The following is a 26355-nucleotide window of genomic DNA, read 5'->3' on the forward strand; positions in this document are numbered from 1 at the left end:
ACATGTCAAGAAATAGTGTTCTTTTTTGGATTTTTCTTCAACGTGAAAAACCCTTCTGGGCCCACAGGCCGTTCAAGAACAGGCTGGGGCTGGATTTGGTCCCAGTCACGGCATGCTGACCTCTGTTGTAGTGCATCAAAGTCCCTCTCCCCTCCCCTCAAGCCCCCCGGGGGTACAGGAGACAGGACGCAGTCTGCAAAGAAGGATGGAAGGGACCATCCTTGGAATCAGAGAGAGAGAGGAAGTTGATTTTGGCCAACGGTTCCGCAAGACTTGTTTGCTTACAATTCAGGGTAACACCATGCTCCCGCCAGACCACCACCGCTTGTTTGAGGAAGAAAAACCAAAAAGATTTTCCTTTTTTTGACACCAGGCTATCCTTCAGGGACTATACACACAATTCCCCTAGTGACTTGGCTTCGGTCTTAGGCAAGACTTCCTCTCAGGTCTGTCAAAGGAGCTTAACTTGGATGCTCCTGGAATTCTGTTCCCCGAAGGAAGCAGAAGCCAAGGGCAGTTCTCCAAGACATGGACTCGTGGCTCATGGTCTCCTTTCTAGCAACACTGTTGTTCTAAATGCTTTCTGATTAGTCTTCTAAATAAAGCCAGTGGGTGTTTTATAATCCAGTAACCCAATTACTGCGGACCAGTTCTGCCAATGCGGGCGATTAGAGCTGAGTCTTCCTCCACGCAGAGCGCCTGGCCCGTCCTTGCTCCCTCCAGCCCCCACTGCTCCCTGCCCCCAGTCTCACGCTGACTCTCAGCCCTGGGCGGGTTCACAAGCCTTCCTTTGGACACCAAGAGACATTTATTTCTACATCTTTCAGTCTCACCCCGTAACATCAATTGCTTCCTCCCAAGCCCCAGGAACCAGGAAGAAGCCTGACTCACAGCCTGGAGAGTTTGGACTTCACTTCCTGGGGCCGGCTCTCCACCAGGGCACGGAGATGGGAGCTATTTCACTTTCTGGGATGCAGTTCTCACTGTCTGTGCTCTCTCTGGGCCAACGGGAGTTCTACCAGAGAATTAATTAACATTGTCGTCCCCAGCCCTCGTGACTGCCACATGCCGCTTCCTTCCCACCCTAACTGGTATGAAGCAGTGTGGATGCTGAGGACACAGGGAGAAAAGGGGAGGGCCTCAGGAGTCTAGGGGAGCTTCCTGGAGGAGGCAGACATGGTCTGAGGGGGCCCTGTTGATCCATTTCTGGATACAGTTTTTCAAATCACCTCTCCTTGACAAATGGTTGGGACTAGGTGGGGAGATTAGGAATAAGAACTAGTGGGACTCCCCTTTGTGGTTCAGTGGCTAAAACTCTGCACTCCCAATGCAAGGGGCCGGGGTTCAATTCCTGGTCAGGGAACTAGATCCTGCATGTTACAACTAAGACCTGGCAAGGCTAAGTAAACAAATAAATATTTTTAAAAAGGAATAAGGACTAGCCGGAAGTTGATGAGAGATGTGCAGAGAGAAGGCAGGATGGGGAGACACCAGAACCATTCACACGTGAGTCCCTGGGCGACCTGAACACCGACTACTTCCTCATCACACGTCTCTCCTAAGGAGCTGCTGCTGGGAGAATTTTAGGAGTCACATGACCATATTTTAAAGACCTACTTTGCGCCAGGAGAGATGACTAGGTCATGACCACTGGCCTCCCAGCCTGGAGACTGGCATCTGGGCCTGGCCTTATCCTCTGTATTCCTTCCTGCAAACTCACACGGAGGACCTACTGTGCCAGCACCCTGCTAGGAGAGACAAAAGCCTGCAAACCTCTGTCTTGAGGCCCACAGCCTTGGGGTGGGGGCAGGTGCCAGGCTTCCTAAAGAGCCAAAAAATTTCACAAGGAGGAGGTGGAGGGGGCAGAGGAAAGCCTGGCGGGGGCTAGGGTCACTCTAGCCAGCACTCAGGAGGTGCTGTGGGCCAGTCCCCTGCTGCTGGGGACTCAGGGAGGGTCTCGGCAGGGTGACCAGATGGAGGGGTCTGGGCCAGGGTTGCAGGGAGGAGCCTCCACTCCTGCCTCCAAAGACCTGAGGCTCAGGGCTGTGAATCAGCACTGGGGGGTGCAGCCAGGGAAGAGCCCTGTTCCCACAGCTGTCCCGGGCAGGGCAGGGCAGGGCTGGGAGACTGGGAGGCTTCCCTCTGACGCAGCCTGAGGGAGCACGGAGTGAAAATGGAGGGAAGGAGAGGTGGCTGGCAGGTAGATGTAGATTCACTGGCCCCACTCCCAGCGACAAGAAACCTAAGAAAACACAAGTCAAGCACCCGAGGACTCTGCTCCTCACTCAAGCTCCACACCCAGCACCCTGGGCTGAGCTGCTGGGAGGGACTCCAGCTGTTCAGGCAGCACAGACTGGCTTCCTCTGCAGGGGAAGGGAGGCGGGCGGCCAGCACTGGCCCCTGGGACTGCACCAGCCCCCATCCCCAATGTCGCCCAGGATTCCAGGTAGGCTGCATGGTTAGGGGCTCAATTCACAAATGGAGCGGCTGGCTTGGCTTTGGTCTGTGATGTTGAAGATGTTCGATTGTGCAAAAAACAAATGCCCCTTGACACCCAAGGCCTGGAGAAGGAGCTGGTGTATCAGGGAAACCACCTCCCTTCTTTTTGGTAAACAGCCCACAGTTCATTGGGTAACAAAGCCTGGGATGCTCCCTTGTGTGGAAATAAGTGCATGAAGGTTCTCGTGCTCTCTTGATTCTTCTGTCTGTGTTTCAGGCTTCTCTGGTGGCTCAGACGGTAAAGAATCCGCCTAGAATACAGGAGACCTGGGTTCGATCCCTGGGTTAGGAAAACCCTCTGGAGAAGGGAATGGCAACCCACTGCAGTATTCTTGCCTGGAGAATCCCATAGACAGAGGAGTCTGGCGGGCTACAGTCCATGGGGTTGCAAAGAGTAGAACATGACTGAGCGACTAATATGTACACTTGGCCCTTCTGTCTGCATTTCGGACGGGAGGTACCCCGGGTTATGACGTCAGTGCCACACTGGGCCATCCTGTCAACACAGGGCCCCAGCCTGGGGCAATGCCACGGCCCTTCTGACCCAGAGTTCTAAGACTTTGGGGGGAATTCTGGGAATCAGGAAACAAGCCAGAAGGACCTCTGGTGTCTGGGGCTGGAGGCTTTCCCAGCGGCACTTCCTGAGTCGGTCCCTCCTCCGGGCCCCTGTGAACTGGGTTCTGGCGGATCATCCTCAGTCCGCCCCCACCTTCCCAGCGGGGGTGAACTTGTCGAGGGCAGCTGGAGGCCCCTTCTTGCTCGTTTCCAGGACCCAGCCTGGGCCCCATACCTGGCACCGTGCTAAGCAGGCGTTCGCTCAGTGGAGCCAGACACAAGGCCTCAGCCCCTCTCTCATTTCCCACCACCCCGGAGCCCCTGGACTGAAGTCTGACTCAGTGGCTTGGCTGCCCCTGGCGATGTCTCTTTAGTCCTTGTGCCAAGCGAGGGAGGCCAGCCTTCCTCATCAGAGAAGAGGGCACCCTGACCAGGATCCTACAGCCCACAGGAAGCTGTCAAGGGAGGGGAAGCAAAGGGTGGACAGCCCCGGGGATGGAATAGGGAAGATGCCCTGCGGGAGACGAGCTGACGCGAGCTGTCGCGACCACTTTTGAGACCACTTTTGGGAGGGTCCTGTCCCAAATGACAGCACACGCCAAGACTGAGGAAAAACTGCATGCTTTAAGTTACAGATGCTTCTAGGAATTCCAGTATTACAGAAAAAAGTTGGAAGTGAATATTCACCTGAGAATCCTGCTGTTCATGTTCTGTGTGCAATAGTAGGAGGATCACAGAGCCTGGCTTCCGTCTACCCAACAGGTTCTGAGAGGCCTCAGGAGATCAAGAGGCTGTCCTGCCCTTTGTGAGGTTTGCCCCCTCCTCTGGTAACCTCCATCCCTCCTGGGAAGCTCCCAAGCCTGTCTGGACTCGCTCAAGACCGATGTTCCCTTGGTCACTGGCTCTCATTACCTCACTGCCTCCATTTCTTGCCAAAGTAACTTTCCTTGGGACTACCCTGGTGGTCCAGGGGTTAAGAACCCGCCTTGCAATGAAGGGCATACAGATTTGATCCCTGGTCAGGGAACTATGACCATGGATGCCTCAGGGCAACTAAGCCCGAGTGCCACAACAAGAGAGCTCGCGTGATGAAACGAAGAACTGATGCAGCTGAATAAATAAATAAATAGTGAAAAAAAAAATAACTTCCCTTGGCTGCTCTAAGATCAGAGGGCCGAAGTGATGCATCCACCAGGGGCCCCAGCAGCTGGAGCAAGAAGGCAGGCATGGGGTTCTCAGAGCCTGGGGGGCCTCAGGGAAAGGGAGGACCAAGCCCTGGGCAAAGATCTGTAGGCCCAGACACATGTCACTCCTCCAGGTCAGTTCTCAGACGAGAACCAGAAGAACCTTGGGTGTTCTACTTCTCCACCATTGCCAGACTCTAAGTTCTATAGAGGCAGAGCTGTCTTAAAAGCTCTGCTTTTACATCTCTCCCTTGCTTCTCCATGATGGCATGAGCAGTGTTTGACCCAAAGCCAACCCACTCAATGTTTAGGGAAAGCAGTCAACAAGCTTGTCAAACTTCCCTTCTCTTTTGCATCCACAGGTCGTCAATTTACGTCACATTGAATTAACTGAGATCTTGTGAGATCTTAGTTTGTGAGATCTTAGTTCCCCAATCAGGGATTGAACCCGGGCCCATAGCACTGAAAAGTGCCGAGTCCAAGCCACTGGACCGCCTGGGAGTTCCGTCTCTGTGCATTTCATGTATTAGTTACATGTCTTCAGGTCGGGTGCAGACCCTCTGGGGGCCAACAGCTGGGTTCCCCATGGTGCTCAGAGCAGAGGTGGGTAGGGCAGGGTCTTGGTGAACATTTTCAGAGATGAGTGCAACTCTTTTTTCCAAAGGCTTTCACAGTAGGATTTCTGACAAAGCTGACATCTAGACATCACGTTTCAGGAAATGGGTGAGCAAAGACAGGTCTCTTAAGATCTCCTTGAGTGCCTGTTTAACCCCCTAAGGAGCTGTTTGGGATAGAAATCCCCAGCCTGAACCCCCAGCTGCTCCTGGCCGAGTTGAACCCCTCAACACTTTAGAGGGGACATGGCACCCTCTGCTTGAAAAAGGGAGAAGAAAAAAGCCTATGACCTGAACCTCAAAAGCTTTTCGTCTCAGCAGATGACCCTAACTCCACTTCATAGAGAACAGGTTCTCTATGAACACCTCCACTTTCTGACTCTCACACAAACATCCACCTTCCACCTGCACCCCAACAACTCTCTCTCCACTCATCTTAAACGCTGGAAGGGCCTGGATCAGAAACATGGGATCCCAAGAGCTCACCTCCCCCACTTCCAATCGGCTATCAATTCCAGTTGGCTTCTCCTCCATAACATTCCCTGACCACCTTCTTCTCTTGTCCCCACTGTCCCAATCCACAGAACAGTCCTTTATAGCTGGCCTCACCTGCTCTAGCCCTACCCGCTCTACCCCACTGTCCACAACACCTCTGCTTCAAACCACCAGTGTGCCCTCTGTCCACAGAAGCATCCATAGAGCTTAGCCTAGCAGAGGGCACCCCACGATTTGGCCTCACCTCCTCTTTCAGTGATTTACCCCACCATTCACCCATACACGTCTTGAACCCCCTACATGGAGCCACACAGAGTCTCCAGAATTTGGTCCCTCTGCCTGAAATCCCCTTTTCCCCCTTTCTCCTTTTTCTCAACCTATAAGTTCCTGTTGAAACCTATCTTTTATAACGCCTTCCTTGATTCTCAGACATTCAATGAAATGAAGTTTTTACTGAGGGCCCTCTATGTCCCAGGCACAGTGGACACGGTGAGGGGGGTGCAAGACGTGGTGTCAGGGGCTTGCCATCGAGGGATGGGGGAGTGTCAGACAACGACAGATCCAAGTCTGTGACTGTGATGAGGGGTTACAGCAGGGGCTGTGACCTCAGCAGAAGGTCAGGGGAGAATCCTCTGTGTGACTCAGTGATACAGCCACTTGCAGGATGAGAAGGGTGTAACAGGAAAAACAGAGCCTCCCAGACAAAGTCAAGGACAGCACAGGCAAAGGCCCTGTGGCAGGTGGGAACGCAGTGGACACAGGAGCAGAAATAAGGCCAGAGTGGCCAGAACAGGAGCACAGCAATGAAACTGGACAGGGGCAGGGGCTGGACCACCCCAGGTTCCCAAAGGCTAGGGGTTTTATCTTTACATCCAGAGCAACTGAGGAACAAGCCAAGTGTTTGGAGCAGTGTGTTTCTGTGTGTGTGTGTACAAGCATGTGTCCCTGATCAGATTTCCATTAAGCAAAGGCCACAGGATGGAGGAGAGATCAGCAAACCTTTTCTGTAAAGGGTTGGATAGCATATATTTTAGGCTTCACAGCCAGGAGGCAAAATTGAGGTTATGATATAGACATTTGTATCACAAAAGGAAAAACAGATTTCTACAAACTTCTTGAGGAAAACTCAAAATATAAGAGTAATTGAGTATAATTTTTTATAATGTAGATCTAATGAGAAGAATGGGATTATTTTTTGGAGGGATAACATTTTGTTGAATTGGGTTCAAAGTCAGTGTCCCATATCATCAAATCACCCTATGGACAAAACATTTCTAGCTCGTGGGCTGCACACACAATCGGGCAGTGGCTGGATTGGCCCCAGGGCCATAATCTGTGGACCCCTGGTCAGAACAACGGGCTGCAGGAGGGTGAGTGATGATACGGATGGATGCGGGGGGCACTCAGCTTAGTGATGGTCTGAGCCAGGCAGTTCGGATGTGGGTGGTGATGGAAGGGCATCTGGGGGTGAGCCTGACAGGACTTAGCGATGAGATGGGCACAGGGGTGTGGGAGAAGTGAGTGTCAAGATGACGCCTAGATCTGCATCTAAGACGGAGCACCGCGAAAGCACTTTCATTCCGAGACCTATGACAGGAGCTGTCACAGAGGCAGCTGGACCGAGGGCTCCAAGGTTCAGCGAGGCTGGCGAATCCCCTGACAACAGGGGGGAAGTGAAGACAGAGACAGGAGGAAGGACGGCTGGAGGGCAAGTGAGAAGGCAAGACTCGGGCTGCGTGTCTTGATTACACCACTTAGTGCCCCGGTTCCAGCTGTTTTATCTGCCTCAGCCACCAGACTGGGCCTTCTCTAAGGAGTACCTACTGGGGTCAGCACGATACAGGGCACTGCTGGGAGCTAAGGACACAAGACAGGGAAGAGAGAGGAAGCGGGCACATTTCACTTCTGCAGGCTCATACAGAGAAGAGCCCCCTCCATTCACAATGGAAGCCCACTTCCCACTTCCACCCTCAGAGCCCACCACCTCCCTGGCTAACCTTCCACGGGAGCTGCTTTCTGTAAGGGTCATGGGACCTTCCCTGATCACTTAAAATCATTCAAGCATGTGCGTGCAAACACAAGCACACACAAATCTCCCACCCACCAACCCTGGCCACATGATTTGTGGTGATGTATTGACAACATGCTCATCAGCTGTCAGTTCAACATGTCTAAATATTATGTTCCATCACCCAGAACATCTTTTTTTTTTTTTTTAATTAAAAAAAAGTGGCAGTCCCAGTCACAGCAAGGAGGGGAGAAAGGGAAAAAAGCCATAGGTTAATGAAAATCAATTCTCCTTTCTTCCTCCTTTTCTTTTCTTTCTCTTGCCTTTTTCTAAACAGAAGAGTGACAAGCTTGTGGCTCCGTCTCTCCAACAGCCCTGGGACGAGGAGGTCAGGGCTGACATGGAGACTGACCCACCCTGGCGGCCGTGGGTGTGTCTGCCTGCGGTCAGTGGAGCTCAGAGCAGACCCGTCCCCTGAGGCAACGGCCACAAACCCTTTGGCCCACGTGGAGTCTCTGGTAAGGACAGTGAGAAGTTCACGGGAGGGCGTGCTTGTCCTCACGGCCAACAGTAGCCTTCTGGAAAGCACTGGACAAAGCACCGACATCCACTATTTTGTTTTGTCCCCACCACAGGCCTGTGAGTTCAGAATTGCTTTCTCCATTTCAGAGATGAGGAAACTCACATGCAGGGGATGATGTACCCATGGCTACACACATGCAGCTGGGGACTAAACCTCCAGCCCTCTGATGCCAGGACGGGGTGTCCTCTGATACCGTGCAGTGCCCTTCGTTCATCTGTCACAGATCAGAGTAGCATGAAGTTACTTGCCCTAGCTGGACCCCTGCAGCGCTCCCCAGTTCTGACGGGTCAAGGAGAGCTGGCTTATACCCTGGCGTAGACACGCCCTGGCCATCAGCTCCAGGCAGCCTTCAACCATCCAGCATACAGCTATGGAAGTATGAGAAAGAATCTGATGCAACTTATACCCCAAGTTCTTTCTCTTTCTAGGTTTAAAGGGCTAGCTTCAGTTCTCTGAAACCTTTTTTTTTTTTTTTTTTTAATCATCAGGAACTTTTCTCACTGGAGAGAAACAAAATGGATTATGTGGCAGGCGTTTCCCTTACAGAGGCACCCAAAGCACCAGACTCTGGAGTCAGAAGACCAGAGTTCAAATCATTAACATTCCATGGCAAAGTGAGAACTGGGCAGGCCTATCTAATCTCTTTTTTGAGTTTTTCTGGGGCCTCAGTTTTGACATCTGTCAAAGGGGCGTAACAACACCTCGTTGCTCCAGGTTTTGGGTGAAGGTTAAACAGGAGAAGGCTTGGGACATGCATGGTGGCCAGGGAGGACTCACAAAGTCTCACCGCCTGGGTGGGGTTTCTGCTGTTTTGTTTTGACTTGGGTACAGTTTAGATCAGGCTCAGTGACTCAGGGATGATTAAATATGTTTAGTTATTTGTTTCCTGGGCAACCTTCAGCCTTCCCTTGTGTTTCAGTGAGCAGCACAGCTCTCAGGGGCAGAAATGGCTAGACGTGGACGCAGCAAGGAAGAGAGAAAAACCACAGCTGTGTGGGCCCCTCTGGTGTGGTGATAGGTAACCTCTCTTCCCCTGACACCCCTCTGAAGCACCACCGCATCGGAGAACATGCACCTTTATCCCCAGGGAAGATCCAGAGTTGCCATGGAAAGGCTAACGTCCATTTAATATACTGTTCGCCAGGCGGAGGAAGAAGCAGGGGGCGCACAGGCCCACATGACTTGCTCATTGATGAAAGATGCTTTTGGGGCAGGCTGGTCCCTGTGAGAGAGGCCTGCAGATCTCCACAGGTCAGTGCGATTCGGTGGTGCCCGAGGGACTCAGTGTGGCCGTGGGTCAGGCCGAGCTCTCCAGTGAGGCTACCGGTAACTAAGAGGGTATTCTGCTCTCTGGGGTCTGGCTCGCAGGCTGCTCAGACTCCAGGAGAAGGAAAGAGAGGTAATTCTTGAGAGGCCACCTCAAGCTTAGGGATATTAGAGGTTATCATTAAAGCAAGAAGCTGAAAGGGGTGCCGCCCCAGTTACCCGGAAAGAGACATTTCATTCCCTCTACCATGCCTAATAAGGAGATAATCTACTTCCTTTCCTGTTTCAAGGGGGGCTCCAGTTCTCAGATTCCAGGAAATTGGCAGTAACTGTGTCCATATCTGATGTTTCCTTACTTGCAGTTACAGCCTCCTGGCCTCTCAAACAACAGCCCCCTTTAAGGGACGTGGGACATGCTGTCTGGCAGGGCTGGCCCAGGCAAGCAGGCCTTGGTGCCCACATCTGCCACCTAATGTGATGGGTGAACAAGACCCTTTCTAGTGGAAGCTCTGAGTCCCTCAGAGTCCATGCCAGCCTCCCAGAAGTTAGGGGGAAAAGGAGGCCAACCCTTGAGATTTGGGGAACACTTCTAGACCTGTTGTTTTTCTGTGAGTTTTGAGCTAAACTGTGGAAGCTCCAAAGGAGGAAAAGAGTTCCAAAAGATCGCACGTGGCAGGAAGAAGCCAACCTGAGGGAGAAAGAGCGGAGGCCTCTGGTCGTTGGCCAAAGAAGCCCTCAGAACCACACACGACCAACAAGAGCCTCCGCATGACTCGAGTGTGCCCCAAGACATAAACAAGAAGGCATCATGGAAGTGCAGAGGAACAAACCCCGGTTATTTCTACTCCACCGATGAGAGCAGCACGGCCTCTGTCTCTCCCGCTAGTCCTCCTCCTTGTCTCTCCACTCTCCGTCTTCTGGACCGGAACCAAGCCTCCCCCCTCCTCTGGATCATGTGCACACAGATTATCTGCCTCTTCATGGGACACTCACAGGAAATTTAAACATTCTCAGAAGGGGTTCTTCTAAGCCCACTTCCCCTGCCCTCTGCCCCACCCCCCACCCAGCTGCTGTGTATTCAGGAAATGCAAACCCAATATAAAGATAACCCGGGCCAAACAGAAAAGGAGACTGGCCCTGTGACCTTGTTGGGCAAATGACTTCCCCTCCCTGCATCTCAGACTCAGCTTCTGCAGAATGAAGAGGCTGGACCTGACGGGCTGCAAGAAGCTCCCACTGCCTGCACCCAGCAAGGGCTCAGCTGGGGGAACCTTCCAGACCCTGCCTGTCTCGGGGACACCCAGCAACCTTGAGGCAGAATATTGAAGCAGTAGGGTTTTCTACCACTGACACCTGATCCTTAAAACCTCTGGCTCCCTGGGTGGGCGGGGAGCACTGGGAGTCGGGACACCTGGATGCCTGTCTCAGTTCTGCTGTATTTCGGAAAAGGAAAGTGAGTGAGTAGGGGGAGGTTATCAGAGCGGACTGAAGCTCCAGCTGGAGTGTTTTAATTTTTTTAAAATAGAATAATCTAGGGACTTCCCTGGTGGTCCAGTGGTTAAGACTCTGTGTTCCCACTGGAGGGAGCATGGGTTTAATCCCTGGTCGGGGAACTAAGATCCCACATAACATGAGGCACAGCCAAAAGAGGAAAGATACAATAACATAAGTATTAAAAAATAGAATAATCTATATGACTAGTAAAATAAAGATTATTAAAATAGTTTTAGAACCAAGACCACCCAACAGAGAGGAGAGGATGGTCAGCTTCCACAGAGGCACTTACAGACTCAACCAAGAACGCATTTCCATCGGCTTTTATGAGGCCAAGGCAGCATATGCGTCCTGTGCCTGGGGCACCTCCTGCCTCTCTACCATAAAAACCTCAGCCCCCAGACTCCTCACATACTCCCGTATGTGATGTCCCAACTTCCTGGTCTGGAAAGGGTTTCCACATCCGCGTCTAGCAAAAACCCTGGTCTGACTGTATGGACTCTGCTGACAAGGAGAAGTCAACCAATGAAGAGTATTTAATCTACCAGTTGAGCTCCCCATGGGCAAGGCCAGTTGGACGGTGTAAGTAATCAATCTTGGCTCACAGCCCTGAATAACTAAAACGGAGGAGGGACAGGAAGCATGAATCATTATCTGGAGAGAGGCTGTTAATAAACTTTGAGGTTTGTAGGCTGGGTGGGGATGGGGTGGGGTTGGTCTGGCCTCTCAGCTAGGTCGAGAACGTCGGTGGACATCTTCCTGGGAGCCAGCCCCGCTCCCGAGTGCAGCAACATCAATGGTTAGGCACCTAGAAACCCCCAAAGTCCTAGATATTGGAGCCATACTCAGAGAAAGAAGACAAGTAGTTGACTCCAAATAATATTTTGATCCTCAGAGACTGAATTTTTAAAGTCACCAATCCCTGTTTTACGAAAGTTAGTTGGTAGCCTTTATAGAGAGGCAAAAGGCAACTGCATATCCATTCAAGACCATCATGGTCACTGGCCATAAGTGACTAAACAGAGGAAACCCAGTGAAACACAGTCAAACATTAATTCCAGGACTTGTCGGGGGCTTGATATGCTGATGGATCTGGCTTTGTAAGAGGGGCCGCAGAGGCCATCTGTGGGGCTGGCAGTACCGCACTGGGTCTCCCTGGTTCCAGAGAATGCCCATCTCTAAACCTCAGTTCACACTACTTTTACATCCACCATGTACAAGGTTCCTTTTCCAGCCACCTCACCCTACCTTTCCCCAGGGGCCAGCTCCAATCTTTTCCCTGGCCTTCCCCAGAAAGCCTTCCCTGCCCAGTCGAGGACACATGGCTGTCCCCCTTGAAAACCGACTCTGAATACCTGGCATTAATCTTTGGAAGGCGTTTTCCCCTTTATGCATTGTTTTGGTCATAAAGTCTTTTAAATGAATAGACTATTTCTCAGAGTAGTTTTTGGGTCTCAAGCAACTTTGTGCATTTTTCATAACATTTGCCCACGGTACAAACCCCAGAGTTACTACAAATAGCAGGTGCTAAAACACGGTTGCTTGATAGATACCGAATCAGGAAGTGACACAAATCTAAGCGTAATATAAAGTCACTGACTTATGAAAAGGGAGTGTGAAATAATAAGTAGTAAGCTGTAAGGTTGGACATAAAAGGAACAGTGAAGACTACCCATCCTGCCCCTCTGGACAGGTATCTAACAGAGTGGGCGTGCCATCCACCGCCTGAGAGACTGGGGCTCCACAAGGGAAAAATTCCCAGCAAGTGGTGTCACGAGACTCCAGCCCCCTCATGGTTCCATGACAGAGAAAACAACTTGGAGGGAGGGCCAAGATGCTGAGGTGTTCCGTCTCTAGAAATGACCATTTCTAGAACCCATGGTTTACAGCTGATGCAAATACTGGCCAGACCGATGTGCTTTGTTTTCCCTCAGATTATTATTATTTTTTTAAAAAAAAAAACATACCCCAGTGAGGCTGGGAATCCTACACTGACCCTAGATTTCTGCCTCCATTTCCATCCCATTTCATAAACCAACTCTGCCAACATGAGCACATCACTGAACAAAAGAGTGAGCCCTGAAGGGGACTCTTCTCAGTCACAAGGATACTGACTACCATGGACTGAGTGCCTGTGATATACTGTAAGCTCTTGTTACGAGCTCTGCATACACACGTCATCTCATTCAGTCCTTGAACCGCTCTGTCTGTGGTCCCCACGTTGCAGGTGAAGAAACTGAAGCGCTGAGCAGTGAAGCTAGGGTGTGGCAGAGCTGGGTTCAAGCCCATGAAGTCTAAGCACCCTGCTCTATGGTCTCCCCTCTGCTGAAAGGCACACAAAGAGAAGACAGGAAAACCGAGAGCAGGAAGGATGGGGCTGGGGGTGTGGAAGAGAGGCCCAAGGGAGGGAAGACCCCAGGAGAGAGAGCACGCGGAGGAGAGGAAGCCGGGGTCTAGGCAAGGTGCATGTGGGATCTGGCTGTGGGTCTAGGAGGCCTTTGCCAAGTGGGAACGAGGCAGGAAGGCTGCTGGTGGCCACGGGAGAAACACGCCACCAAAAATGCAGAAGCCATTTCCTCTCTCGAGGAAGATAAACAATAGATTCATAAACAAATTTTACAAAGCTGCTCAGCTATTTAAAGCATTCTGGTACAAACTTGTATCCTTTGAGAACATAAAGCTAATCCTGACAAATGGTCAACAGTTATTTTGGGGAGAGAAAAGGTAGGAAAGCGGGGTGGGGAGGGATATACTCCTTCTGAGTCCCTCACCAGCTACATGTGTGCCTGCAGCCAGTTACATGTCCTTTCTGAGCCTCCTGTGAACAAGGAATAGCAATTCTTGCCCCACAGGCTATAGTGGAGAAGAAAGAAGACAGACCTTCCGGCAATATGGCCCACCAGATACCCTACTTGACATTCCCAACTGAAACAACTAACGTACTATTTAAAATTTAAAATATAAAAATTGTAAACACACTACAGAACTGGTAAAAATGGAAGGATTCTTCAAAGACCAAAACCAAAAGCAGGAACCTTGGGATGTAAGAGAACAGCAAAGCTGGCTTTTGCCCTATGGGTTCCTGCCACAGCCTATGGATTCTAAGTTTCCCATGAGAACTGCACATGGCTCAGGAAACAGGAGAAATATCTCAGTTCCTACATAAAACTGGGACTCCAAAAGGCTCCCACTTCCAGTGAATAAGAAAAAGACCCACAACCCAAAAGGAGACCACAAGGAAACCTGACCTTGGGCTGGGTAGAAATCTGAACTCATAAGCTGGACCTCACACAGCTTTGCAGTCTGAATTCAAGCCCTGGGTAGAAAATGAATTTAAAGTGATTTTTTATTTGGGAGTGCCCCGAGACAACCAGCAGACGTTAATGCAAAACCTCTCTGGAAAAATCGACTTCAACCCATCCATCAAATACTTCTCAAAGGTAAATATCTAAGGAAAATGAAGAGCTCAGAGAAACTAACAACAGCAAGGAAACAAGGCACTATGAGGAAACTAACACACAAGGAAACAGGGCCAGCAGAGGCAACAGACAGCAGAACCAGACCCACAAGGAGCTCAGATTCTGCAACAACCAGACATGAAATTCTACAATGTCTAAATAGGAACTTCAGTGTAGCAAAGAAAGAAAGAAGTTTGTGAATATAAGCAAGGAGTGAGAGGTCATAAACTCACCAAGCAGATTTAAACAAGAATGGACCTGGTGACTTCCCTGGTGGTCCACTGGTTAACAAGCTGCCTTCCAATGCAGGGGACGTGAGTTTGATCCCTGGTCAGGGAATGAAGATCCCACATGCTTTAGGACAACTAAGCCCCTGAGCCACAACTACTGAACCTGTGCACCACACTAGAGGGAAGCCCATGGGCCACAATGGAGACCTGATACTGCCAAATAAACACTTAAAAAATAACGGACCAAAACGAATAGCAATGATAAATAAAGAAGATGAATGGAAACATTTCAATGTATGGATTAAAGAGCATTTGAGATACAGAATAAATTAAATGGAAGACACGTTTGAAGACATTATTCAGAGTTCAGCACAGAGGGACAAAGAGGTAAACAGCATGGAACAGAGGCTGAGAGATACAGAGAACAGAATGAGAAAGTCCACCATATGCCTACCTGGAGTTCCAAACAGAAGCATCAGAGAGAATGGAAAAGAGGCAGTAGTCAAAGAATGAAGAGTGAGAATTTTCCAGAATTGTTGAAAGTCATCCATCTTTAGCATTAGGAATCCCAACAAAACCCAGAATAAAGACAGAGAAACTGACACCTAATTACATAAGAAGGAAGTAGCAGAACACCAAAGCGAACAGCAGCATCTTTAACGTTAACTAGAGAGAAGTGCCGGAGAAGGCAATGGCACCCCACTCCATTACTCTTGCCTGGAAAATCCCATGGACGGATGAGCCTGGTAGGCTGCAGTCCATGGGGTGGCTCAGAGTCGGACACGACTGAGTGACTTCACTTTCACTTTTCACTTTCATGCAGTGGAGGAGGAAATGGCAACTCACTCCAGTGTTCTTGCCTGGAGAATCCCAGGGACGGGGGAGCCTGGTGGGCTGCTGTCTATGGGGTCGCACAGAGTCGGACACGACTGAAGCAACTTAGCAGCAGCAGCAGAAGCAGAGAGAAATGCCAGGCCACTTATGAAGCAAAAGTAAAGAGACTGACAGCCAACTTCTCAGTAACGCTGAGAGCCAGAGGCAGTGGAATAATGGTTTCAGTGACAGAAGAGAATATATTCCACTAAAGTTCCCTCTCAAAACTGAGAGCAAAATAAAGACAGGTTCAAGTCAACAAAAACCAAGCCAAAATAAAACAAAAACAACTTGAAAGCTTACCACCATAGATTCTCACTAAAAGATAATTCAAATGGATTTATTTTAGGCAGAAGGAAAATGATCTCAGGAAAGAATGGTGAGAAAAGAATATGAATAAATCTATACAAACACGTATTGTATAAAATAATGATGTCTAACTTGTAGGGGAAAAAATAGAATAGAAGGAAAACACAGGGTAACAATTGTACATAAGTCGGAAGAAGCGGTGGTTAGAATTAAACCAGTTTATGATTCTTGAATTTTGGGGCAGGAAGGTAAAGACATTGTTTCATTTTATACTTTGTTTTGCTAAGTATGCCTATTAAAATAGATGGGATAAACATTGAAAGAACAGACACAGAGCACATAACTTCTACATAAGAAGACAGAAAATGGAATGAGGAAGGAAAAAATCTCAATCAAAAAGAAACAGTAGAAAAAACTGAAAGTATATAAAGATGGTGGAAATGAATCTCTATTCATCAGTTAGATATACCTGTTCTAAGTATCTATGTGTCAAATAGCACTGCCCTAAAATATACAAATTTTTTTGCAGTACAAGGAAAAATGGACAAATCCAACAGGAGATTTTTAACAGGTCTCTCAATAATTGAAAGGCAGATAAAAACAGAAAAGGACATAATATACATAATTTGAATAGCACAGTGAACTATATTATTTTAATGATCATATATAGAAAACTACTAAATATGTAATAATTGGAGAGTACACACTTTTTCAAGCACTCACGAAACATTTAAGAAAAAATTTGAAAACATAAAATATTTAAAAAGAGCATATAGAAATGGTTCAGTGCTTATTTCAAAATCTTTCCAAGGATCTATATCTGTTTTGTCTTAAAAAGACAAAGGCCCTGTCTTTTTTGTTCACTGATGTAACATAGATAGCATACTAAAAAGCAGAGACACGACTTTGCCAACAAAGGTCCATCTAGTCAAGGCTATGGTTTTTCCAGCGGTCATGTATGGATGTGAGAGTTGGACTGTGAAGAAAGCTGAGTGCTGAAGAATTGATGCTTTTGAACTGTGGTGTTGGAGAAGACTCTTGAGAGTCCCTTGGACTGCAAGGAGATCCAACCAGTCCATCCTAAAGGAGATCAGTCCTGGGTGTTCTTTGGAAGGACTGATGCTGAGGCTGAAACTCCAGTATTTGGCCACCTCATGCGAAGAGTTGACTCATTGGAAAAGACTCTGATGCTGGGAGGGATTGGGGGCAGGAGGAGAAGGGGATGACAGAGGATGAGATGGCTGGATGGCATCACCAACTCAATGGACGTGAGTTTGAGTGAACTCCAGGAGTTGGTGATGGACAGGGAGGCCTGGCGTGCTGCGATTCATGGGGTTGCAAAGAGTCAGACACAACTGAGCGACTGAACTGAACTGATGTATCTCCAGGGTCTAGTACAGTGACTGTCACAAAGGGGGAACTTAGTATGTCCTGAAGAATGAATGGTGAATGGAGCCTGTGTTGAGGAAGGTACAGGTCAGGTGGGCAACTGGCAGGACCAAACTGGAGGTGATTAAGACCCTTCCAACATGGCGGGGACAAGAGAACAAGGTGAGTGGCACCAGTCTCCACAGAGAATTTTCTCTTCAAGAAAAGCAGAGTCATGACAGTCATCATCAAATTCAAAGAGGGTCATGTGGAAGAGTCTTTGAAAGCCCAGTCTTTGTGGCTCCATGTGGCAGAGCAGAGGAGAAAAGACAGAAACTGCAGAGAGGAAGTATTTGTACCAATATTAGCAGGAATTTTCTAACAATTCACTGTTCAACACTGGCCAAGAATTGGCCTGGTTGATCCTTCTAAGGCCCCTTACAACCCTGCGTGGGAAAGGAGACTCTGTCTAGGGCATTCTGTGAGTCCCAGGCCATCCACCCAGTTCTATCCTATTCCAGAGATTCCTTCACCCCCAGAGTCCTGGATGCTGTTGTTGTTTGGTCACTCAGTCATATCCCACTCCTATGATTTCATAGGCTGTAGCCGCCAGGTGCCTCCGTCCATGGCGTTTCCTAGGCAAGAATACTAGAGTGGGTTGCCACGCTTCCCTCCAGGGGATCTTCCTGACCCAGGGATCGAACTTGAGTCTCCTCTATTAGCAGGCAGATTCTTTACCACGGAGCCACCAGGAAAGCCCAATATACCTGATCCCTAAAAGACCTGTCCAAGGTCCCAGATTCAGCAGGTGGTGGAGGAATAATGACAGCTTCAGTCCCCAGAAACTCAATTCCCTGTCCTTTCTGCTTCATCACTGGCTTCTCCATTAACCGAAACAAAGACATTTTGCCCCATTAGACTGACATGCACCTTTTCAGTCTACCCATATCCCAGTAAACACTCTTTTTCCAGTACATGGCAAATGATTATAAAATCATAGCAAATTAGTTCAAGTGAAAAATGCCCACACCTTCCAGGAGAAGGGGAACGAGCTTACCTTGACTTCTGCAGCAGCTGGTTGAGATGGGGGCCTGGCTCTGGGGGCTTCTCCTGCGGCCGGCCAGTCATGCTGCTCTCATGCTGCTGGGCAGGTGGGGAGAGGAGGCCTGGTTCTGTGGGAAAAAGAGAAGAGAAAGCCACTCCATCGCTTGTTCCCAGCTCTCCATCACCAGCGTGCCGAGGACACTATCCAGATGCCAAGGGAGCTCACCCACTTTCATGTCACTAGGGAGCAGACGTGCACGGGATGGATGTTTCCCACGCCCTCCACTGTGCCAGGCAGGGATCTAAGGAACGAGGCTACAAAGATGAATTAGACGCAGTCCCCGCTCTCAAGCAACAACAGCTTAGCAAGACAGAGAGAGATGTACACGCGTTTCATTACAAGATAATTTGGTAAGTGCTGCGATTTCCCCAAATTCATTCAACAGCCTACCTGTCCCACAGGGAGCAGAGACAACTTACAAGTGCTACAGTACAGGGCTTCTCAAAGCTATTTGCGATGAAGGACCAGTTCTTTGTTTCAATTTCCGATCCATCACAGATGAATACTTTTATAAAATATAAGATAAAGGAAGGGGTAGAAAAATGAAGTGACAAAGATATTCACACAAAGTACAAGCCTTCTTCTAATGATTCAACAGCTTACTTGGTCAAATTGGCATGGAAGCATCTCAGGGCTTACTCTCAATTTCTGTACTGATCTGGTCAACAGTTTGCAGACTAGCACCATTCCACACACCATGGCTGAGAAACACCACTATAGGAAAACGTTTACACAATCTGCGACTTTCCTAAGATGGCTGGCTGAGTTCTTGGTTGAGACAGAGTGGCTAAAAACAAAAAGATGTCAAACTCACCCTCTAGACTACAGTTCAGATTGCTCAGAGAGTCTCTCTCCAACAAGCAAGAGATATGGCATAGATGTTGGCAAAGTGTGGCGTTGGGGTGTTTGTTCAGAGGTGGTGGCACCAACTCACTGGGTTCATGGGAACCTAGTCAGAAGTTGTGCCTGGAGCCCTGTCCTGCTCTGCCTTGAACTTTTAAGCGTAACTATGGCAACCCCAGCCGAAGCGACCGCCCAGAATGGGAAGAACAAAGTGTCATCTATTAAAATGGACTGAGACGTTTCAGAAAATAAATCATTTCCAAAATGTCAAGAGGGCTGCTGCTGCTCATTCCTACTATTTAACGCTATAAAAATGATTTTTTTTTAAATCGAGAAATCTTTTGTCTGTGACAGCCAGCTCCCAAAAAAGCCTTTAAATGCCTATTGCCTTAATACTTGAGGGAGAGATTACAAGTCATTTTCCCCCATTTGAATGCTTAAGAGAAAGTGCTCATTCCTCTAAACTTGCAGCTTTTAAGTAGTTCTTATTTTAAACTTTAGAAGAAGATATCTCTGCAGAAGAAAAACTTCCCTTTTCAAAGTCTTTTTTTTTTTTTTAATGCATATACATATACGCTCTCACTCCCTGCTTCAAATGCTAAATCATCTGCAATTTGGGAGTTTGTTTCTCATGAAATTCTAGCGATAAGCACATCATAAACATTCCTATAGCAAGAGAATGCTTTTGAAGTGACGTCTGTGATGCTATAAAGATCGTCTATCATTATCTCTGAACGTTGGCGAAGAGAAGGTTATGGGAATAACTATTTATGTATAAATAAGTCAACAGAGTAACTGGCAACTTCCACAGCAGACCTTACCAAGAAGCTAAACCAGAGCATGAGCCGGGAAGCAGGGATGGACCCCCGTCAGGTTCCATGAAGAAGTGTGCCATCCTCACTCTCAACATGGGAAAATAACTCTCCAAGCTCCCCGACAGGAGCAGAAGCCCTTGGATCCAGTCTCAAAGGCGAGATTAGCTTAAACAACCACACCACCAGCTTTTATATATCAGGTGCTGGGTTACATTCTAATGGTCCCAAAATGCGTTCTTCTTGAAAGAGACACAAGGGAGATATATAAACAGGCGATCCCAATCTCCCTTGCCTGTAAGACAAGTATATTGGCTGGAATTAAGGGAAAGGAAATGAAGTTAACTAGCTCCGTCCATCAATCCAACCATCCAGTGGTCCATCCATTGCTGACTGAGTGGCTGGTACAGAGCAGGCAAGTACGAAGCACTAGGCATACAACAGCTGAGACTGATGTCATCCCTGGCTTCATGGAACTTCTCCTCTACTGGGGAAACCAACATCAAAACATCAGAAAGAACTATAATAGCAGTGTGCTCTGAAGAAAGCATGATGACTGTCGTAACAGTATATATCAGAGGCAGACCTAGCACGGGAAAGGGTCAGTGGTGCATTTGCAAAGAACTAATCTTTAATCTGAGCCCTAAGAATAAATTAGTGAAGCAAAATAGGGAAAGCAGGAGGGAAAAGATAGAAAGAAAAGGTGCTGTAGGCAGGATGAACAGCCTGTGCCAAGATCCTATGACAGAAAGAGCGTGGAATGTTTTAGCTATGAAAAGAGGCTCTCAATAGGGATCAAATCGGTTCTTGACCTCACTCCACGCTTCCACTGCTGTGGTTTTCAGGGCATGCATTACAGATGTGCAGGTTTTTCCAAAAGTGCCCAAGAAGTTACCTAGAGCAAGCCAGGAAAGAAAGATAGATGTGTGTCTGCTAATTTTCCTTCTTCCTAAACTGGCACAGGGCATCCAACAAAGGGGCCACCATGCCCACCCTCTCAACTTACAGCAAGTTTTGGGATTTACCTATTTTTCTCTTCAACAGTGGTAACTGGGCCAAATCCAATTTGACCACTGGTGAAAATTAGCTGGTCAGTGCTGACATAGGCAGATAGTGGGTGTGGGTTTGGGGATGTGAATGAGCATTCAAAGCCGCATGGTCAATGCTACTTTATGGAAGGTCACTTTCATGCAGAGAGCGTGAGCTTTGGGGCCAAGCAGTTCAATTCAGTTGCTCAGTAGTGTCCGACTCTTTGTGACCCCATGGAATGTAGTTCGTGGAATTCTCCAGGTCAGAGTACTGGAGTGGGTAGCCTTTCCCTTCTCCAGGGGATCTTCCCAGCCCAGGGATCGAACCCAGGTCTCCTGCATTGCAGACAGATTCTTTACCAGCTGAGCCACCAGGGAAGCCCAAGAATACTGGAGTGTGTAGCCTATCCCTTCTCCAGCGGATCTTCCTGACCCAAGAATCAAACCGGGGTCTTCTGCATTGCAGGCGGATTCTTTACCAGCTGAGCTATCAGGGAAGCCCGGGGCCAACCAGACCTGTGTTCAACTCTGGCCCCGCCCCTCACTGGCTTGAACCTTCCACAAAATGGAGTTAGCAGTGACTTCTTTGCTGGGAGATCAGCAAGAGCGTGGGTCTCTGACTGAGCACATTTCCCAGTTCCCACCCAGCCCTGGATAAGTGGCAGCATTACTATCACACACCAGTTAGTGAAGACAGTTCAGCTCCTCTCTCAGCATAGAAATCAGCAGGAAGCCATGACACTATTTCCCAGGTGGTACGGGGGCTAAAAAGCAGAGACATCGTTTTGCCAACAAAGGACTGTATAGTCAAAGCTATGGTTTTTCCAGTAGTCATGTATGGATGTGAGTAGTAGCAGATCAATCCCAGTCATGTCCGACTCTTTGTGACCCCATGGACTGCAGCACACCAGGCTTCCCTGTCCATCACCAACTCCCAGAGCTTGCTGCAGCTCATGTCCATCGAGCCGGTGATACCATCCAACCATCTTATCCTCTGTCATCCGCTTCTCCCCCTGCCTTCAATCTTTCCCAGCATTGGGGTCTTTTCCAATGAGTTACTTCCTCATGTCAGGTGGCCAAAGTATTGGAGCTTCAGCTTTAGCATCAGTCCTTCCAATGAATATTCAGGACTGATTTCCTTTAGAATTGTCTGGTTTGATCTCCTTGCAGTTCAAGGGACGCTCAAGTTTTTTCCAACACCACAGTTCAAAAGCATCAGTTCTTCGGTGCTCAGCTTTCTTTACGGTCCAACTCTCACATCCATACATGACTACAGGAAAACCCATAGCTTTGACTATATGGACCTTTGTCAACAAAGTAATGTCTCTGCTTTTTAATATGCTGTCTAGGTTGGTCATAGCTTTTCTTCCAAAAAGCAAGCATCTTTTTATTTCATGGCTGCAGTCACCATCTACGGTGATTTTGGAGTTGGGCCTTAAAGAAGACTGAGCACCAGAGAATTGATGCTTTCAAATCGTGGTACTGGAGAAGACACTTGGGAGTCCCTTGGACTGCAAAGAGATCAAACCAGTTAATCCTAAAGCAAATCAACTCTGAATATTCATAGAAGGATTGTTGCTAAAATTGAAGGTCCAATACCTTGGCCACCTGATGTGAAGAGCTGACTCACTGGAAAAGATTCTGATGCTGGGAAAGACTGAAGGCAAAGGAAAAGAGGGTGGCAGAGGACGAGACGGTTAGCTAGCATCACCAACTCAATGGACGTGAATCTGAGCAAACTCTGGAAGATACTGAAGGACAGGGAAAGCTGGTACACTGCAGTCTAGGGCGTCACAGAGACTCAGACACACGACTTAGCGACTCAACAACAGTAACAACAATGGGGGCTTCAGGGCAGCTTTGCAAGAGCGCAGGGTTCCCAGTGACTCAGTTTCCTGTGCCCTCTGGGTTCCCTACCGCTATGCTCAGAGTTCCCAGAGGGCAGTCCCACCACACCAGGGCTGACTGTCACTGAGTCACGCTTGTCAGTCCCAGGTCCACCTTCTCTGAATGGGACTTACAGAGGGCTCCACCCAAGGGGCTGAGGGCTGGCAGCCAATGGACTCAGATTCCAGTTCCAGCTCCACCACTCATGGCTGGGGTTCCCTCTGGCAAGCAGCCGAGTTCCAGAAGGTAGAGGAGATGGAACAACTACTACATCCTGAAGGTCTGGACACAGGGCCTGGTGCTGGGCCTTCCCGGATGTGCCCAAATCCTGAAAACACTCCTGCGGGGTCACTGCTGTACCACCAGGTCACAGGTGAGGAGACAGAGGTCTGCTGGTTCATCCCAGACTTGTCCCAGACCTGAGCGTTGGAGCCAGAATGGGAAGCTGGGAAGCCCTTCCTCTTTAGCACTGCACCACCTTCAGTTCAGTTCAGTCACTCAGTCATGTCCGACTCTTTGCGACCCCATGAACCACAGGCCTCCCTGTCCATCACCAACTCCCAGAGTCTACTCAAACTCATGTCCATAGAGTTGGTGATGCCATCCAACCATCTCATCCTCTGTCGTCCCCTTCTCCTCCTGCCTTCAATCTTTTCCAACAACAGGAATGGAAATCTTAGCTCTTTCCCACACGACCAATGAGCATGCAGCCCGGGAAGGCTCTGTGACTTTCCAGGGACCAACAGGCAGCCAGCCATCAAACAAGGCCAGACTATTTCCCTTGTCCAAACAAGGCCAGACTATTTCCCTTGTCCTCACACGGCTGTCAGGGCCTCAACTCTCCTTCTGCACACAGTGGTGACGAACATTGCCTCACTGACCATTCTGCTGTTAGAGTGATGGAGAGAATGAAGATTTAAGAGCCTTGTGAGGGAAAAGTCTAATACGAGACATGAACAATTTAAATGGCTATCAAGAGGCTCAAACCAAAGAGGAAGGGTCCCCATCGGCCACAAAACAGTTGAAAAGAACTGCTCCCATCCCCCTGGGCCAGGAGCAGGGTGCAGCCGGGAGAGGGGAGAGGACAGAGGAGATAACTGTGGAGCTTCTGAAATGGGAAGCAGGGCCCAAGGAAGTGTAAAGAATTCCCTCCATGCCACCCACAAGAAATCAGAAACTGGCACAGATTTTTAAAAGAGGAGACCAGGAGTGGGGAGGAGAAAGAAATTGAGGAGGAAGAGGAGGAATTCAATCTGTAAATTTAATATAAGAACATCTAAGAAACAGGGTGGAGAGTAATCAATGCCGTGAGAAATCTTAGACTCCAGTCACTTGAGGGCCACCCATCCTGTCAATGAGTTCTCCTGCATAGAGATGATGGTGACATTGTGGAAGATCTAATTTTCAAGTGAGACACATCCACAGCCAGGGAGGCCTAGAAGCTTCTCTGATGCAGTGAAAATCCCCATTCTCTCTCCAGACAGCTCTCCTCCTCTGTTGATGCCTCCCTCCTACCTCCATGGAAGTTGAGGCAAGAATAATTCACAGGACTAGAAGAGGGGGGTCCTGCCCAGACCATTATGGGAGACGTGTGGCCACTTTATCAGGCCTTCATGCTCTTGGGTATTCCAGAACACAGAAGCTGGACCATATAGCAGCTCAAACACTGAGAGTGTTTCAGAGGACTCATAGTAGATCAACAGTGGATGGCAGACCTCCGTCCACTCTCCAACCTCCTCAGGACTCCTATGCCCTCGCTCACAACTCCATCCAGCTTGTCTTTCAGGTTTTCATATACTCCAAGCTCTTTCCTACCCCAGGGCCTTTGTACATGCTGGTCTATTTCAATAGGACGCTCTTCTCCTAGCTCCCCACTCATTAATGTCTAGTTAGCTTTCAGAGTACAGCTTCAGTGAGACGTCTTTGACTCTCCAAAAAGCAAGTGTTGGAACAGTACTTATCACAGTTGCAATTAATTAATTATGTGATTAAGGAATGGGCCTCGCCAATCAGGACAGTAATCTCTCTGAGGGCATGGGCAAGCGTCTGCTTTTTGCACCGTCATGTCCCATGGGTGAGCACAGCAGTTCTCAGTCCTGTCTGCACATCAAAACCACCTGAGGGAGCTTTAAAAAACACAAATACTTGGGTTTCACCAAAACCTATTAGACAACAGTGCTTCAAGTTTGCCAGAAGATGGTAACACGTGGCCGAGGCTGAGAACCGCTGACCTAAGGAGGCCGTGGGTACTGGACCTCTGCCCTAGAGCCGTCTTGAAGTGGCCCAGGGAGTAAGTAACAGTAGGACCTTGCTCCCTTTCCTGGTGGATAAATGTATCGTTTAAAGGTTGTTTTCCACCGCAGAGATTAAATTTGAGGAAATTCCGGAAGAGGGAAACAAAATCCTCATTGTTAGAGAGGAATACTATTCCTTTCGCAAAGCACTCCCGCTGCAGCCCCCGCCCCGACACGCCTCTGCCCACTAACCCCAGGTTATCACCTTCATCCTCAGAGCCACGGGATTAACCTGACATGTTCCTGAAATACACTTAACTCTCTGGGGTGATACCCCCTAATTTTAAAAATAAAGTCAGGTCCAGCTATACTATGCAGTAGAATGCAAAATTTCACAGGACATTTTATTAAAACAGAAGAATTCAAAGCCAGTTCATGCCAGCACAGGCCCTCCAGGCCAAGCCCCAAGCTGCAGGTTGAGGTGCTTTGCTGAAACTTGCCCATGGGGCACAAGGGTGGGGGGACCTCACCCGGGGTGTGGGCAAGCCATCTGCAACTGATCTGGCCTTTCCAGGGCAAGCTGAGAGCAAGTCACCCCTACTCACTCAGCTCCCCTTACTAAAGAGGAAAAAGTGCTACGTGCTAAATGTTCTATGGTTCCCCCGTTCCCAAATATTTACGTTGAAATCTTAACCCCCAAATTGGTTAAGATTGGTAGGTGGGGCCTCTGGGAGATGTTTAGGTCATGAAGGTGGGTGGGGGTCTCACGAATGGGATTAGTGCCCTTATCAAAGAGACCCCACAAGCTCCCTCATTCCTCCTGCCACGTGAGGACGTGGCGAGAAGGCACGGGCAATGCATGAGACGACGGGCCCTCACAGAAGGCGGCCATGCCGGCTCCTTGATCTTGGGCTTCCAGCCTCCAGAATCGTGTGACATAAACCTCTGCTGTTTATAAGCCACTCTCTGTGGTATTTCGTGGCAGCCCAAATGGACTAAGACAGTAAGATGAGTGAAAAAAATCCAACCTCTTAATCACACACACAGGAACAACGCCAATTCCTGCTAGGTTTCACCAGCCCAACAAAAGCACTGTTTGACCAAGTCCCACATCCCACCGCCCTTGAGAACCGGACCATCACTTAACCCACTGTAGCACGAGCTCTCCTGAATATGGCTCGAGCGCCCAGAGGGACCACCTGGAGAAGTTAAGGACAAAGTTCACTTCGTAATCACTAGGTTGGCAACAACAAGTGTCAGTGAGGGTGTGGAGAAACTGGAACCCTTCTGCATTTCCGGCAGGAATGGTGCAAGCTGCCCTAGCAAATAGTGCAGCTTAAAACCTTAAACACAGAGTTACCAGTGACCCCTAAGAGCAGTAATTCTGCTCCTAGGTATAAACCCCAAAGAGCTGAAAACAAGTACTCAAACAAAAACTCATTCACGAATGTTCAAAGCAGCTCTGTTTTGTTCACAACAGCCACAAAAATGGAAATGACCCAAATGCTCC

The 26355-nt window shown here is 48.8% G+C and overlaps 1 protein-coding gene across 18 annotated transcripts in view; it reads right to left on the minus strand.

Moving 5' to 3' along the window:
• TRERF1 (transcriptional regulating factor 1) overlaps positions 1-26355 on the minus strand; it is a 209617-nt gene that overhangs the window by 50367 nt on the left and 132895 nt on the right. For all 18 annotated transcript variants that reach the window (XM_070777995.1, XM_070777987.1, XM_070777994.1 and 15 more), the window contains one exon: positions 17994-18108. The gene's annotated coding sequence lies outside the window, so the exon portion shown is untranslated. The remainder of the gene's footprint in view (positions 1-17993; positions 18109-26355) is intronic.

This window comes from Bos indicus, chromosome 23 (assembly GCF_029378745.1).
Source record: "Bos indicus isolate NIAB-ARS_2022 breed Sahiwal x Tharparkar chromosome 23, NIAB-ARS_B.indTharparkar_mat_pri_1.0, whole genome shotgun sequence".
NCBI lineage: Eukaryota > Metazoa > Chordata > Mammalia > Artiodactyla > Bovidae > Bos > Bos indicus.